Raw genomic sequence first — 16,061 nt, 5'->3', positions numbered from 1 at the left:
ACGAGTGCTTATTAACTTTATGGATTCCTCATGAGGCATTTCATCTAGCACAGGAGGCAGGTGTTCTCTTTGCGAGCCGTTAGTTTCATCGAACCGCACATCTATAGTTTCAACAACCTTGCTGTGATAGGTGTTGAAGACTCTGTAGGTGTGCTAGTCCTTACCATAAGCAAGCATGAAATTGTGTGTGCTTTCGGTGCAAATTTATAACTGTGACGAGGATCTCTAATCCAACATTTAGCATCGAAGACTTTGAAATAAGTCACATTGGGTTTCTTGTCAGTAAGAAGTTCATATGAAGTCTTCTTGAGGAATTTAGAACTGTGATGAGGATCATGTGACGTGCAGTATCAATTGCTTTGGGCCATTGTAAGGGCATATTTATCCCTACGGTGTTTTGGTGATTGATGACAATGCATTTGCGGACTAATCGGGTGCTTTGAGTTTTTTCAGATATTCATTCTTCGGCACGAAACGATTATTTCCCCTCGGCGCTCTACTCAAGACGGTGTAGCTTCTTTCGTTTCTTTGTTGGTGGACTAAGTTTCGTAGTAGTCACCGTACTATCAAGAGGGGATCCGCTTCGGTATGGTTTGGGTGGAATCAACACGTACACGTCCACTTCACACCCTCCGTTTCTTTCCGCCTCAATGGAGCTTCTCTTTTCTCCCCTCTCTGTCTTTTCCTGGACCCAGCGGTAGTACCGCGGAAGCCCACTAAGCGGTAGTACCCCTCCTCGGAGCGGTAGTACCGCTTGATGGTCTCAGCAGTAGCACCGCTGCGGCTCCGTGCTCCTACCGCCTCGACTCGAGTGCGCATTTTCTCGTGTCGGGTTTTGCGGCACTAGCTGCAGTAGTAGTAGCGGTAGTACGGCTGAAGCTCATTAAGCGGTAGTACCGCTCCTCGGAGCGGTAGTATCGCTTGATGGTTTCAGCAGTAGTACCGCTGCGGCTCTGTGCTCCTACCGCCTCGACTCGAGTCATTTTCTCGTATCGGGTTTTGCGGCACTTGTTGCGGTAGTAGTGGCGGTAGTACCACTTATTAGCGGTAGTACCGCCCTGCCTCCACGGTAGTACCACTCTGGGTCCCAGCCCCAGCCCCTTCTCTTCTGGCGCGGCAGTACCGCTGAGGGGGAACGGTAGTACCACTTATGAGCGGTAGTACCGCCCTGCCTCCGCGGTAGTACCGCTCTCTGCGGGGCTGAGTGGGGGATAACGGTTGGTTTGTTTCCCCCACTATAAAAGGGTGTCTTCCTCCTCCCCTTTGACTTACCTCTTCCACCCCAAGCTTCAATTATTGCCCAAGCTCCATTTATTGCTCAAGCTCCATTAAATACTCCAAGCTTCACTTTGCCCGATCTATCTCCCTAGCCAATCAAAGTTGTTGATTTGCTCGGGAGTGGTTGAGAAGGCTCCGATCTACACTTCCACCAAGGGATTTTTGATTCCCCCACTCATCCTTAGCGGATCTTGTTACTCTTGGGTGTTTGAGCACCCTAGACGGTTGAGGTCACCTCGGAGCCATATTCCATTGTGGTGAAGCTTCGTGGTCTTGTTGGGAGCCTCCGATTAAGTTGTGGAGTTTGCCCCAACCTTGTTTGTAAAGGTTCGGTCGCCGTCTTCAAGGGCACCAATAGTGGAATCACGGCATCTTGCATTGTGTGAGGGCGTGAGGAGAATACGGTGGCCCTAGTGGCTTCTTGGGGAGCATTGTGCCTCCACACCGCTCCAACGGAGACGTACTTCCCCTCAAAAGGAAGGAACTTCGGTAACACATCCTCGTCTTCACCGGATCCACTCTTGGTTATCTCTTACCTTTACTTGTGCAAGCTCTTTAGTGTTTGTTCCCTTGCTTGCTTGTATGCTTATTGTTGTTGCATCATATAGGTTGCTCACCTAGTTACACATCTAGACAACCTACTTTGATGCAAAGTTTAATTTGGTTAAGAAAAGCTAAAAATTGGTAGTTGCCTATTCACCCCCCCTCTAGTCAACCATATCGATCCTTTCAATTGGTATCAGAGCCTCGTCTCTTTATTAAGGACTTTACCGTCCAAAGAGTATGGTTGATACTGTAGACGGTGTGGACGAACACTCCGGTGTGAATCCGATCTCGTCTACGGGCGATGGGGGAACTTCGGTCTCTCGTGAGGAGTTCAATGTAGCCTTGGAGACATTGAAAACCTCCATGACTACCGAAGTTGAAAGCATGTTTACTAAATTTCTTGAGGGGCTTAAACTATCCACCGCACCATTGAAAGTGGGGGATCCCGCCAACAAGGTGTCGGATGCTACCCCCGACAAGGGGGAAGCTAGTATTGAAAATGCTCCTTCTTCTAGTGGCAAGAATGGCACCGGCATCTTTGCCCATGTGGAACCACCACTTGTTTATGGTGGACCGGTTCCTTCTACTCATTTGAATCATGCCGGTCCTCCTCCTAAGATTGTGAAAAATGAGGATTTTGATTCTTGGGTTTACCGCTTTAAACGTCATTTGAATCATGTGAACACTAACCTTTGGAGAATCATTGAAGAAGGTTTCTACCCACATGATCCAAGCAACTTCACTCCTCGAGAAGCCGCGGACAATCAATTCAATGAGAATGCTCTCTTCATCATTCAAGATGCAATTCCACCCGAAGACCTACCTCATCTTCGTCCCTTCGCCTTGGCCAAAGATGCATGGCAGTGTATCGTGTCTCTCTACCAGGGAAGCGCAAGCATTCAACGCTCCAACTATGAAGTGGTACAAGATGAGGCCGATGAGTTTGCAATGAAGGAAGATGAAGAACCTCGTGAGCTCTATCGGAGAGTCACCAAACTCGCGGTCTCACTACGAGATCACAGGAGCAGGGACACGGATGACAATTGGATCAAGCGCAAATTCCTCAAGGCAATGATGCCCTACCACAAGGCCATGTCCTCCGTCATCCGCCAAAGACGGGACTTCCACACTTTGACCTCAAGCGAAGTGTTGGATGAGTTTGTGGCCATGAACATTTTGGACAAGACCGCCGACAATGCGGTGCTCCGTTCTCAAAGGGCAAAGAAGCCTAACCTTGCATTCAAGGCCAAGCTCACCGTGGAAGAAGAAGAAGAGGAAGAAGAAGAGAGCAACCCCGAAGATACAAAGTATGCATATCATGAACACATGGCACTTGCTTCAAGGCAATTTTGGAGCAAGAAAAACTCGAGGCCCAACTTTAGCAAAAACAACTCGAGTGGCACAAGGGGCAAGCAACGTGTTAGGACTTGCTACAATTCCGACAACGTGAGTCATTTCATTGCGGAATGCCCGTATGAGAAGAGGGAAGACAATGGTGGCAAACTCATCCGAAAGGACAAGGCCAAGTCGTTCCCCAACAAGAACAACTTCACCAAGAAGACTCCTCCCAAGGCCTTGGTTGTGCAAGAAGAGTACAATGAGGATGATGACGATGATGAAGATGATGAGTCGGTTGCCATGGCCTCCGTTCCCATTGCAACAATGTCACGAGTGTCTCTCTTCGACTCACCCAACGAGAGCATCAACGCCAAGTGCCTCATGGCTAAAGCCACCAACAAGGTAACCTCCAACATCAAAACTACCATCATTAATCATCCTTCCCCATCGGATAGCATTAATGAAGTTGAGGGAGCTAATGTGGAGGCTAACGAGTTTGAGGCCTTTATGGGCAAACTCAAGGAAAAATCCAAGAAGCACTTTGTTGCTCTCTTGGAACAACTTGGTGAGGCCAATGACATGATCGAGGCTCACGAAGACACCATCTCGAAGATGGAAAGGCATAGTCGTGACTATGCCAATGAGATTTCGGATCTTTCCAATGCTCTTGAGGAAGAGCGTGGTCTTCATTTGGCTCTTGAGGAGTCACACAACGTTGATCATGCTAATTTAGAGAAAGATTATGATCATGCCCTCGTTGTTTCTCGTGTGCTAAATTCTGAGAAGGCCAAACTTGGGGTTGATCTTACTAGACTCAAAGAGGAGTTTGATATACTTGACAAGGCCCACAAGGCCTTGAAGGGTATTCACGCTAGTCTCAAGGAGTCTCATGATCAACTCCAAGTGAAGCTAACTATGGAGAAAGCAACTTTTCCTCATATGGTTTTGATTGATAATGCAAATGCTACTAACCCGTGTTGTGAGCATATGCATCTTGTTGAAGAAAATGCTAAGTTGAAGGCGCAACTTGAGAGAGGTCTTGCGACGTGCATACAAGGCAAGAAGAACCTCAACGATCTCTTGATCAACCAAAAGGGAGGTGTGGCGAAGGAAGGGGTTGGGTACGTCCCCGACTCCAAGAACAAGAAGAAGAATGACAAGACCAAACGACCTCCTCCCCTCATGCAAACCTTTGTGAGGGCGGGAGAGAGTGTCCCCGAGGAGAAGAAGAAGAACAAAGTCAAGAAGGGCAATGTCACCTCTCCCAACAAAGCCGGCGATTTTAATCCTTCTTATGTGTTATGCCGAGCTAGTGATGGGCATATTTATGCCAAATTTGTTGGTTCTCTTCATGAGCACATTGAATGGTCTATTTGGGTTCCTAAGACCCTTGTTACTAACATCAAAGGATCCATTACAAAATGGGTACCTAAAACCAAGCATTGATCTCTTGTAGGTGTTTGCTTTCGGTGGTGGATCATGGTTGCTCGATAGCGGAGCTACAAATCATATGACCGGAAGCAAGGACTTGGTGGTGGACGTGCACAAGGTTCCATCTATGCCCACCAATGTCGAGTGGGGTGACGCCTCATCTTCTAAGGTATTGGGACTTGGCAAGGTTGTCATCTCTCATGATCTCATGATCGAGAAGGTCATGCTTGTTGAGTCCCTTGCATACAATTTACTTTCCGTTCGTCAACTTGCAATCATGGGTTTTGCCACTTTCTTTGATATCGATACCGTGGCCCTCTTGTGGAACACGACTCTTAAAGTAGCCTTTGTTGGGCATGTCGAGAACGGTCTATATGTGATTAACTTTTCGGAGAGACCCACTAAGACCGCGACATGCCTAATGGCTAAAGTTGATGTGGGATGGCTTTGGCATCGCCGTTTAGCCCATGTCAATATGAGATATTTGCAAAGTCTCCTAAAGGGGGACCATGTCCGTGGACTAACGAATGTTAGCTTTGCTAAAGATCGTGCTTGCAGTGCCTGTATCGAAGGAAAGCTACATGAGAAGGTTCACCCTCCCACGACTATCATTTATTCAAAAAGGCCTTTGGAGCTCCTTCACATGGATCTCTTTGGGCCTCCATCCTTCGATAGTCTTGGAGGTAGGAAGTATTGCTTGGTGATTGTGGATGACTACTCAAGGTACACGTGGGTGTATTTCTTCAAGAGGAAGAGCGAGACCCAACAAACCGTCATTGACTTTGCAAATGAAGCACAACGTCAACACAATGCAAAGATCTTGACAATAAGAAGTGACAATGGCACCGAGTTCAAGAACTACACCTTGGATGAATTTCTTAGTGATGAGGGAATCAAGCATCAATATTCCGCACCATACACCCCTCAACAAAACGGTGTTGCGGAGAGGAAGAGCCGGACATTGATGGATGCGGCAAGGACCATGATGGCGGAGTTCAAGTCTCCGTACAACTTTTGGGCCGAAGCCATCAACACCGCGTGTCACGCATCCAATCGGCTCTACCTCCGCAAGGGCTTGAACAAGACTCCATATGAGATACTCACCGGTAACAAGCCCAACCTCAAGTACTTCCGGGTATTCGGGTGTAAGTGTTTCATTCTCAAGAAAGGTGTTCGGTTGTCTAAATTTGAGGCTAGAGCTTATGAGGGCATATTTGTTGGTTATGCTACAAACTCTCATGCTTACCGTGTCCTCAATAAATCCACGGGACTTATTGAGGAGACGTGTAACGTGGAGTTTGATGAGAATAACGGCTCCCAAGTGGAGCAAAGTGGCTCTTGTGATGTAGGTGATGAAATTCTTCCTCAAGCCATAAGAAGAATCGGTGTTGGTTTCATCCTACCCATTGAGGAGCCCCTTGTGGACGAAGGAGAAGGACAATGCTCCACTCAAGTGGAGCCATCACCAACCCAAGGCCCACACGCTTCCGAAGAACAATGTGAAGGCCCTCAACCTCATGAACAAGACCAAGGGCAAGATCTTACTCAAGATGGTGTTGACACACCAAGTGATGCCCAAGGTCAAGTTCCCTCCCCCGAGCAAGTTCAAGACCAAGAACAAGTTCATGACGACGCTCAAGATGATCAAGTAACCGCTCCTCAACTCTCCACCGAGGAGGAATTAGAGCGTTGTGCCGCCAAGGTTGCTTCCAAGCTCTCCACCAAGGATCATCTCATGACGAATGTGCTTGGAAGCTTAAGAAAGGGGGTAAGCACTCGTAGACAATTAGCAAATTATTGTGAGCATCACGCGTTTGTCTCTTGTGTGGAACCTCTCAAGGTCTATGAGGCGCTAGAAGATCCGGATTGGCTCAATGCCATGCATGAAGAACTCAACAACTTCGAGCGCAACAAAGTGTGGAGATTGGTGCCAAGGCCAACGGGGAACCACAATGTCATTGGAACCAAGTGGATATTCAAGAACAAGAAAGATTCCCATGGGATTATCATTCGCAACAAGGCTCGTTTGGTAGCACAAGGCTACTCCCAAGTCGAGGGTATCGACTACGGTGAAACCTTTGCTCCCGTCGCTCGTCTTGAATCCATTCACATGTTGATTGCATATGCTTCTCATCATAACTTTAAGTTACATCAAATGGATGTGAAGAGTGCTTTTCTTAATGGTCCCATTAATGAATTGGTATACGTCAAGCAACCCCCCCGGGTTCGAGGATCCTTACTTTCCCGATCATGTGTATCAACTCGATAAGGCACTCTATGGCCTTAAACAAGCCCCACGTGCGTGGTATGACCACCTTACCGAGTTGTTACAAGACTGTGGGTTTGAAGTTGGGATAATCGACCCCACTCTTTTTACTAAGAAGGTCAAATGGGAGTTGTTTGTGTGCCAATTATATGTTGATGATATTATCTTTGGTTCTTCTAACAAAGCTTTCAATGAGGAATTCGCCGCTCTCATGACCTCAAAGTTCGAGATGTCCTCCATGGGGGAGTTGAAGTTCTTTCTAGGGTTCGAAGTGAAACAAAGAAGAGAAGGAACCTTCATCAATCAATCCAAATACACTCAAGACATGCTCACGAGATTCAAGCTAAGTGACGTCAAGCCGGCTTCCACCCCAATGCCCACCAAGTGCCAACTTGACTTAGATCCCAATGGTAAAGTGGTGGATCAAAAGGTATATTGTTCCATGATTGGATCCTTGCTTTACCTTTGTGCATCTAGACCGGACATCATGTTAAGTGTGGGAATTTGTGCACGGTTTCAAGCCGCACCTAAGGAAAGTCACTATGTGGCGGTCAAATGAATCTTTCGATATTTGGCTCATACCCCAAACTTTGGCTTATGGTACCCAAGAGGATCAAACTTCAAGCTTGTAGGGTACTCGGATTCCGATTGGGCGGGAGACAAAGTGGATAGGAAGTCCACTTCCGGAGGGTGCCAATTCCTTGGTTGCTCTTTGGTAAGTTGGTCTTCCAAAAAGCAAAGTTGTGTGTCTCTCTCGTCCACCGAAGCGGAGTATGTTGCGGCCGGTAGTTGTTGTGCACAACTCTTATGGATGAGGCAAACTTTAAAGGATTACGGTGTCACTTGTGACAAAGTGCCTCTTTGGTGTGACAATGAAAGTGCCATCAAGATTTCTCTCAACCCGGTGCAACACTTCAAGACGAAGCATATTGAGATTCGGTATCACTTCATCCGGGATCACATTAGGCGAGGAGAGATCGAGCTCAACTATGTCAACACTCATGACAACCTTGCAGATATCTTCACGAAGCCCTTGGATGAAGCAAGATTTCGCGAGTTAAGGCATGAGCTAAATATCATTGACTCGAGCAATGTGGCTTGAACCCGTGCACACCCTACCATGCTCAATTTGTTGTCTAGTTTAGGTGTAGGCATGGGAATAGGGGGAGTGTTGTTCTCTCAATGAACTCTCCCTCCCCCCATTATGCATAAATTGATCAAGTCTTTCACTTTAGCCATTGTTGATGGCACTTGTGCTTAAAAGACGAGTTTTGGTCATGGGCCTAAGGTTAAAATCTTCGCGGCACCATACCTCTTGACTCAAACATAGGTGGCTTTGGCCACCGCCCTCTCTTGAAGAGGGGTTCTTGGCCTTTTGCTGGTGTGTCCTTTTGCTTTTCGTTGCTGGTTTTTCTGCCTTCTTTTGAGCTAAGCCATGTAGTCTAGTTGTCGTGGCGTGCTGGGCGGTACTACCGCTGTTGGTGAGCGGTACTGCCGCTAGTGGTGGACGGTACTACCGCTTCTAAGCGGTACTACCGCCCCACCAGCGTGGTACTACCGCTCCTCAGCGCGGTACTATCGCTGCGGGGCGGGGCCAGGGGGTTATATCGGGGCAGGGGGAGGTTTCTTCTCCCCCATACCCATTCGCTCGCCCCCTCGTGTCTCTCCCTCTCTCCAGCACCGTTCCGCCGCGGAAGGGCTCCGGTGGATCTCCTCCTCCGGGGCGTTCCTCTCCATTTCCTTCGATGGAGTCGATCCCCACCTCGTCCTCTTGCCATGGATGCCGGTATTGCCCCCGTTCCTTCTCTCTTTTGGTCTTGCTTTCAGTTCTTGTGCTTTAGGGGCAATGGTGGTTGCATCTCTAGATTTTTGGCTAAATCTAGGCTTGAGTTGGTTGGAGAAGGCAACTAGACAGTCTAGATTAGTGTTTGGTAGGATTATTTTTGAATTTGGTAGGCCGGTAGTGCCGGATCTGACCACGGTAGTAGGAAACCACTGTTTCATTGCCTCGTGCTAAATCTAGGCTATGAAACTGTTGTTTATCCGCCTCAAGCCGTACTACCGCTCCCTTTGGAGCGGTACTACCGCTTGACCTAGAGCGGTACTACCGCTCCCTTTGGGGCGATACTACCGCTTGGGGCGGTACTACCGCGGGCAGGTCACGATACTACCGCTGCATGCCAAGTTCCATCATTCTCCTACCTTACCTTAATCTTTTTGTTGTGTTTGTTGGCTTATGCTCGTTTCTTCTGGTTGTTTTGCGTCTTTTTGTGTTTGGCTCCAGGTGATGACCTTTCCGAGCAGCAAGGTCGCCGTATCAACCCCGGGCGTGCCACCTCCAAACGCTACCGCACCTCAGAGCCTGCAGGTGGTTCCTCGAGCACCCAACCACCTCCAGCAAGTGCTTCTGCAAGTGTTCCTCCACCTCCTCAGCAATCGAAGCGAGCCGCCAACAAGCCAAAAGGGAAGACTGTGACTGAGATGACAAACAAGGAGTTTTGGGAGAAGCGTCGCCGCAACCCCTATGCGGTGGACCAAGAACCCACTTTGGTCAACCGCCCGTTCTGGAACCGTTTTCAGTTTGGCATCTACTTTGATGTGATCAAGGCCAAGAAGAATCTTTTTGTTGATGTTCGCTCCATTGACACTGATGCTATGGAGAAGGACCCAGAGTACTTTGGAGAAGCCCTTCAGATGTGCACTCAGCTGAACATTCTCAGGATCATGCAGTTCAACAAGGATTTCAATGCGCATTTGGTGGCTCAATTCTATGCCACCGTCCATCTTGGAACAGATGGCGACAGGACTCTGACTTGGATGACCAATGGCAAGCGGCTTTCCGTCAAGTGGCGGGCGTTCATGGAGTTACTTGATGTGGTGGATTACGGGCTTGAGACTCCTATCGGTTTCCGTCCTCACCGCAATGCTACATCCACCCACAAGCAAGCTCTTTGGCCCTACTGCACTGTGAAGGTTCACCCTGTCACTGAAAAGAAGACCTATGAGCTGTGTCCATATCTGGACATTCTTCATCGCATATTCCGTGAGACTCTCTTCCCTCGCATTGGGAATCTGGATCAGGTCCACTCCTACCTCGTGGACATGCTCCTTTTCTGTCAGCATGAGAAGGAAGCAAACACTGGCGAGAGCCTGGATATCTCTCATGTCATGTGGTCTGAACTTCTATCTGCCGTGTCTGAGCGCAAGTGTCCTATCTATGGTCCCTTCATCACGAGGCTCATTGAGAGGGCCTGGGCACAGACTTATCCCAGAGTGCTGCTAGAGACTGGAGACTTGGTTTCTCATGAGATCAAGCGTCTGAGGAAGAAGGACAACTGGACAACGCCTCACACAGGGGGTCCATCTGCTACTACTGCCACAGGGGGCCCATCTGCTGCTGTTGCTGCCATGGGGACCGAGGGTGAGGCCGCTACTGATGCTCACGATGAGGACTTTGGCCACTCTAGTGCAGAACCATCATGGGCACAGAAGCTCAAGCGCAAGATGAAGAAGCTCTTCTGCCTGGAGTCCCATGGTCAGTACATGACTCATGTGGCGGAGAAGAATGCCAGGACGCGCCACAAGGAGATCATGCGTCAGTTGGGGGCAACAATTGTCAGTGGGTCTGAGGGTCAGATCACTGAAGAGGAGGACTGGATTCATTAGAATTGCCACTGGACCGACTCCGATGCCGAGTAGTTTTCAACCCACGATGAAGATGCAGAGATGTGATGTTCGAGATCTTCCTCTCCCATCACCTGGAGTCGTAGTGTCCCTCTCTGCCCTTTTTGGTGTCTCGCTGCCAAAGGGGGAGAGAGTGTAGGGATTTGCCTTGTGTGTCGTCTTTTGAGTTGTCTTGTGGTTTCTTGCGTGTTTCTTTTGGTTTGTTTTGGTGTGAGACCTCTGTTCTAGTCATATGGTGTAAGACATATGCTCCCTATCGCTACCTTATTACTTTTGTTGTAGTTATGAGATGCATGCTTATCCTATCATATATGTTGTTCTCATATATCTTGCTTAGGATGTTGGTCTCTAAAATATAGGGGGAGCGGTGATCCTAGTATGTGTGCCGTGCAGTCCAAAGCACTTATCTAGTTTGCACACATCCAAGGGGAGCCTGTCTATATTTTAGAGGTGTGCATTCGCTCACATTCTATGTCATTACTCTTTTCTGTGCAAATCCCGTATTGTCACCAATCCACCAAAAAGGGGGAGATTGTAAGGGCATATTTATCCCTACGGTGTTTTGGTGATTGATGACAATGCATTTGCGGACTAATCGGGTGCTTTGAGTTTTTTCAGATATTCATTCTTCGGCACGAAACGATTATTTCCCCTCGGCGCTCTACTCAAGACGGTGTAGCTTCTTTCGTTTCTTTGTTGGTGGACTAAGTTTCGTAGTAGTCACCGTACTATCAAGAGGGGATCCGCTTCGGTATGGTTTGGGTGGAATCAACACGTACACGTCCTCTTCACACCCCCCGTTTCTTTCCGCCTCAATGGAGCTTCTCTTTTCTCCCCTCTCTGTCTTTTCCTGGACCCAGCGGTAGTACCGCGGGCCACAGCGGTAGTACCGCTGAAGCCCACTAAGCGGTACTACCGCTCCTTGGAGCGGTAGTACCGCTTGATGGTCTCAGCAGTAGTACCGCTGCGGCTCCGTGCTCCTGCCGCCTCGACTCGAGTGCGCATTTTCTCGTGTCGGGTTTTGCGGCACTAGCTGCAGTAGTAGTAGCGGTAGTACGGCTGAAGCTCATTAAGTGGTAGTACCGCTCCTCGGAGCGGTAGTACCGCTTGATGGTTTCAGCAGTAGTACCGCTGCGGCTCTGTGCTCCTACCGCCTCGACTCGAGTGCGCATTTTCTCGTATCGGGTTTTGCGCACTTGCTATGGTAGTAGTGGCGGTAGTACCGCTTATTAGCGGTAGTACCGCCCTGCCTCCACGGTAGTACCGCTCTGGGTCCCAGCCCCAGCCCCTTCTCTTCTGGCGCGGCAGTACCGCTGAGGGGGAACGGTAGTACTGCTTATGAGCGGTAGTACCGCCCTGCCTCCGCGGTAGTACCGCTCTCTGCGGGGCTGAGTGGGGGATAACGGTTGGTTTGTTTCCCCCACTATAAAAGGGTGTCTTCCTCCTCCCCTTTGACTTACCTCTTCCACCCCAAGCTTCAATTATTGCCCAAGCTCCATTTATTGCTCAAGCTCCATTAAATACTCCAAGCTTCACTTTGCCCGATCTATCTCCCTAGCCAATCAAAGTTGTTGATTTGCTCGGGAGTGGTTGAGAAGGCTCCGATCTACACTTCCACCAAGGGATTTTTGATTCCCCCACTCATCCTTAGCGGATCTTGTTACTCTTGGGTGTTTGAGCACCCTAGACGGTTGAGGTCACCTCGGAGCCATATTCCATTGTGGTGAAGCTTCGTGGTCTTGTTGGGAGCCTCCGATTAAGTTGTGGAGTTTGACCCAATCTTGTTTGTAAAGGTTCGGTCGCCGCCTTCAAGGGCACCAATAGTGGAATCACGGCATCTTGCATTGTGTGAGGGCGTGAGGAGAATACGGTGGCCCTAGTGGCTTCTTGGGGAGCATTGTGCCTCCACATCGCTCCAATGGAGACGTACTTCCCCTCAAAAGGAAGGAACTTCGGTAACACATCCTCTTACCTTTACTTGTGCAAGCTCTTTAGTGTTTGTTCCCTTGCTTGCTTGTATGCTTGTTGTTGTTGCATCATATAGGTTGCTCACCTAGTTGCACATCTAGACAACCTACTTTGATGCAAAGTTTAATTTGGTTAATAAAAGCTAAAAATTGGTAGTTGCCTATTCACCCCCCCTCTAGTCAACCATATCGATCCTTTCAGCCATCATCGATGAGGAGCCTTGTATTTGTCAAGCATTATGCAAGCCATCTTGATGAGGGTTCAGTTCTTGCATTCCACGACTCCATTCTGCTGAGGTGTATTGGGGGCAGATAGCTCATGAGTGATGCCGAGTTCATCAAGATAGTCACTGAGACTTGTGTTCTTGAACTCGGTGTCGTTATCGCTCCTGATGTGCTTGATCTTGTCACCGTCATGGCCCGTTTTCAGAATCGTCTGAAGACATCTTACACTTCAGTTTTGCACATGATGATATGCACCCAAGTGTAACAATAGAAATCGGCAACAATGACGAAATGGGGGGGGGGGGGGGGGGGCGTTCTAGATCTTTTCTCGGCCCTGCTTGTTCTATCTCCTCTTATCCCCATTTTCATTCTTCTCCGCGTCGTGAACAAATCGAAACCCTACTTCATGTTAGTGCAATTTTTTAATGAGATGCAACTAAAATGTCGATCAGACGATTTGTTGTTGACCCTACTTCATGTTTATCCTGCCGCGAGGGGGGGGGGGTACTTCATGTTTAATAACTACTTTAAATCATCTCCAACAACAGCCCTATAATAGGGCACCAAAAAGTAGTTATTGGGCACCAAAAGGTTGGTTTTGTCAATTTGCAATTCATTTGCTTTTCAAGGATGTACTGCTCGAGTGCCTTGTTTGTTGTTGAGCATTTTCCTAAGCATAATTTTCTTCAAGCTTAGGAATTTCTTCACGGCGACAGATGACCACTTTATCATCAGCTATTTCTTTAGTAGGCACTATTTCACGAGTGCTTATTAACTTTATGGATTCCTCATGAGGCATTTCATCTAGCACAGGAGGCGGGTGTTCTCTTTGCGAGCCGTTAGTTTCATCGAACCGCACATCTACAGTTTCAACAACCTTGTTGTGATAGGTGTTGAAGACTCTGTAGGTGTGCTAGTCCTTACCATAAGCAAGCATGAAATTGTGTGTGCTTTCGGTGCAAATTTATAACTGTGATGAGGATCTCTAATCCAACATTTAGCATCGAAGACTTTGAAATAAGTCACATTGGGTTTCTTGTCGGTAAGAAGCTCATATGAAGTCTTCTTGAGGAATTTAGAACTGTGATGAGGATCATGTGACGTGCAGTATCAATTGCTTTGGGCCATCATTGACGAGGAGCCTTGTATTTGTCAAGCATTATGCAAGCCATCTTGATGAGGGTTCAGGTCTTGCGTTCCACGACTCCATTCTGCTGAGGTGTATTGGGAGCAGATAGCTCATGAGTGATGCCGAGTTCATCAAGATAGTCACTAAGACTTGTGTTCTTGAACTCGGTGTCGTTATCGCTCCTGATGTGCTTGATCTTGTCACCGTCATGGCCCGTTTTCAGAATCGTCTGAAGACATCTTACACTTCAGTTTTGCACATGATGATATGCACCCAAGTGTAACAATAGAAATCGGCAACAATGACGAACCATATAGTGATGCTGCACTCGTTAGTGTGGCATAATGAGTAGGACCAAACAGATCCATATGAAGCAATTCAAAGGGATGAGTAGTGGTCATGATTGTCTTCGAGGGGTGCTTTGATCTCGTCATCTTCCCCGACTCACAAGCACCACAAAGATGATCCTTGACGAATTCGACACCGTCGACACCTATGATGTGTTTCTCCTTCAGGAGGGTGCTCAAATTCCTCATGCAAGCATGTCCAAGTCGCCAATGCCACATCTAGCATTCTCAAGCTTTTGCCAATAGACATGTGACAGGCTGAGGTCCTGGAGAGAAATCAAGACCCAATGCCTTGCTTTTCCCTTTGTCAGCGTATGCGATATGCTTCATATGAGACGGAGTGAGGGGAGCATCAGTAAGTAAATTCCTATCACCAGTCATATGATTCGTGCAACCACTGTCCATTATCCATTCAGTGGCTTTGGGTGTGTCTTCCTGCAGAAGAATTAGTCTGACTTACAAACTCATATACTCTAGAGTGAAGAATATAACAATCAAATTCCTCGGAGAGAATTTCGTCTAGTGATAGAGTAATTTCAGTAACATAGAGGGCGTGAGAAATGAATAATTCATTTCCTCATGATTGGCTTGCGTCTCATCAAGCAGCTTGAAGGTTTCCATCAATTTTATCTGATTTGAATTTCGTCTGAAGACCTGACTGTGCAGAAGAAATTAGTTCTTCTTCTTAACCACCCACATCCGTAAGGGTGGCTGAGAAGCAATGTATCAAAGTGCGCCAATTGAGAATTTAGGCATTGAAGAAAATGCATTTCTCTTGGGGGGGGGTTATAATATTCAAATGAATATGCAAAGAAATTCTTCGTGGGTTTGTGAACATAGTGGTTCGAAGAATAATGCACATATTCATCAGACCGATGATTGTTTCCCTGCGAAGCAGAAGCATTAGCACGACCATTAGTAGGTCTGCGACCATTTGGCGAGTTTGGCCCATGTGAAGAATTTTCCTTGGGTTTTCTTCTTCTTCATTGGTGGTGTCATGACCACATTCACCTAAAGACTTTCTAGAAGGCTTTTGGGCACCCAGATTTTCGTCATTGGGGGACCATTCCTGTTGTTAGTTTCAACAAACCTGGCAAATACTTCATCGTTCTGATTTTTGAAAAATTTATAATTAGAGTCAAATGACTCATTAGAGGAATATGAAGTATCACAGTCATAGCCAGATAAAGTGGATGGATCTACAGGAGGTCCTTTTGCAGCAACCCGGGTGGTTTTGGGGTACTGCTCAAGTTTGCAGTAAAATCCATCAGCATTGAGTTTCCTTAAAAATGCAATACCCTCTTCATAGGGTTCCTGTTCAGAGTCTGCTTCTTGAGCACATCGCAAAGGGTTTGATGCCCTCTCAGTCTTTTGTAAACGCCTGTAATAAACAATTTCTTCAACCCTTCATTTTCATTAGTAAAACCTGTGCGTCCTCAGATGAGGGGATTGAAACCACAAAACAGTTGAAGATATTGCTTTAGTTTCGGTCCAAACTGGATATTGCTTGTTCTGCTTCGATATATAATATTGGGGCAGGGGGCAACCCCTTTCTTTCAAAAAAAAGTTGAAGATATTGCAGTTTAAGAAGCATTTGAACATTCAGTTGAAGAATTTTCATTATCATGTTGGCATTTCAAGCAAGGTGGGACAAATTATTCCCGAGCGATACTGATCTGTTGAGCGAGCAATGAATCATTTTCTTTTTGAAGATCGTCATGAGACGCTGTTAGTTTTTCGAGATCTTGCTTTCTTTAAAGAATTTCGTAGGAAAGCTTCTCATGATCGGCTGAGAGGGCCACATGACGACTTTGAAGTTCGTCATACTTTGACTCACGACTTTTGAGATC

The sequence above is a fragment of the Triticum aestivum genome, chromosome 6A (genome assembly GCF_018294505.1).
Source record: "Triticum aestivum cultivar Chinese Spring chromosome 6A, IWGSC CS RefSeq v2.1, whole genome shotgun sequence".
Lineage (NCBI taxonomy): Eukaryota > Viridiplantae > Streptophyta > Magnoliopsida > Poales > Poaceae > Triticum > Triticum aestivum.
Note: the sequence above shows the minus strand (reverse complement) of the source record.